Source organism: Nansenia antarctica (genome assembly GCF_963989245.1).
Source record: "Nansenia antarctica genome assembly, chromosome: 7".
Lineage (NCBI taxonomy): Eukaryota > Metazoa > Chordata > Actinopteri > Argentiniformes > Microstomatidae > Nansenia > Nansenia antarctica.
In genome coordinates, this window is record NC_137677.1 from 14,778,497 (window position 1) to 14,780,702 (window position 2,206).

The window sequence follows — 2,206 nt, forward strand, 5'->3', positions numbered from 1 at the left end:
TAACAAAAAAAAAAACTCTTTAAAGAGTGCAGAGAGCATTCGCCAAGTACATGCCTTGCTCTCATATATATGCTAATGAGGTGAGTTGGCGTGGTGACAGACCTCCGCGGCCGAGCATTCGCGTTGAGAGATAACCGTGGTAATGCTAGCAGCACTATCACACACGTGTAGCACTGGATTAGCCTCTTCCTTTCTCCTAGACGCAGGCACGGGCATACAGTAGGCCTACTCAAACACATAAATACTATATACACTATAAATAAGTTTGCGAAACATTTTGTAAGGAAAGACCTCTCCCTTTACTCCTTCCATCCTTTTTGCTGAAGCATTCTGAAGAGAGGGAGGGCATGGAAAGAGAGAGCATGAAGAGAAGTAGGCAGAGAGAAGAGAGAGTGAGTGGGGAGAAAGACAATGAGAAAAGGATCATGATCAGAATACAACTGTTTTGTCACCACCACTCCCCATCGTGAGAGGTGTAAGACCGTTCCTAGATGTTGTGTAACTCTCTATAGGATGTTATTATTCACAGCTACACTCGACTGTGAACCCTGAGTTATATAGGGGACTGACAGGGTAGTGGTGGTCTAGTGGATAGTGAGTTGGACTTGTGATCGGAAGGTTGTGAGTTCGAATCCCGCCTGAAGCCACACCACTACTAGTGTGCCCTTGAGTAAGGCACTTAGCCCTCAGTTACTCCAGGGGGAATGTCTGTCCTTGTAATTCGTAATTGTAAGTCGCTTTGGATAAAGGCGTCTGCTAAATGGCAAAATTATTATTATTAATTATTAATTAATTACTGACAGTGGAAGTGGAACTTTATGGAATATACTGTATGAAAGTGTGTATGTAAGTGCATATGTATGAGTGTGTGTGTGTGTGTGTGTGTGTGTGTGTGTGTGTGTGTGTGTGTTTGTGAGTACGGTCTGGGGGGTGTCCCGTTACATCAGCTCCCTCGGCTGAACCAGATGCATCAAAGGCCCGACTCCAGGGGGCTTCTGGGAGTGTGCTCTGGAATCTATAATCCTATTCGGGCAAGACGGCGGGCAGAAAAACATCAGCTGACCAGCAGCAATGCTGAAACAGCCAAGGAGATGGAGGTGGAGGTTTGAGAGGGTAGGGTGGGTGGGTGTGTCTGGGACGACACGGGGCGACAAAGCACACATGGGAGAAAGCACAGATTATAACGCACTGATTGGGCCACTGAGTGATATACCTGCAATTAGTGTCACAGTGTTAGCCCTCCTACCTCTCCCACTGCAGAGGAGCTAAAGCAGCCTGTCACTGAGCTTCATTAGGCGGCTCTCAAGCTCTCACCCTACTCCCCCTACTCCCCCTTCCACACATATACACTTTAGTAAATGTCAAGGTTCAGGACTGTGGAGACAGGCTGGGGTTCGGCGGACGCTACGCTTTCTGATCCTGTCAGGAGAGCGGAGAGAGGTAGGGGGAGGTAAGGGGGGGAGCAGGGGAGTTGGAGGAGTCAGAGTGTTGGAGGTATGGTTGTTTTCTGTAATTATCATGACAGCTTAATGACCTCTTTCAGCAGAGTTCAAGGGAGCAGGGCATCTTTGCTCTGGTAAAGACGGTGAGTGTGAAAGACACTAATGGTTGGGGTAGCGGTGGTTTATCTCTGAAATAGCATTTCCTTTGTCCTGTGTGTGTGTCCATCTAGCTATCAGTCTAGTCTATCCAGTCTAACCCATCTATCCTCATATCTGTCTTTATGAGATAGATGGTTAACCCTCACTCATGAAGTGTGACGATGGCGTTTAGAACGAGTGACAGCCAAAACCAGACCCTGAAACGCACCATTTTTCAAATGTCCCTCTACAATCCAGAATGCATCACTGATTCTGAGAATCATGGGGCTTTCCAACAGATCTGGCAGCATTACAGTTTGTGTGTGTGTGTGTGTCACTGGTCTGTATTGTGTGTGTTTGTGTGTGTGTGTGCCCCACTGGTCTGTATTGTGGTTAATTGTGCCTGTATTGTAGCTGAGTGCCTGTGTGTATTTGCTTGTTATTGTGTGTCTGTGTGTGTGTGTGTGTGTAGTGTCTTTCTGCCTGTTTTGTACCGAATGTTTCCACTGACTGTGTCTAATGCTGTGAGCTCACACGGCTGGAATTTGGAGGGTCAAGAGCATCCACCCCTACTCCCTTTCTCCCCCTCTGACCCTGGAAGTACAGTACCCACGCCTGTGCTCTCT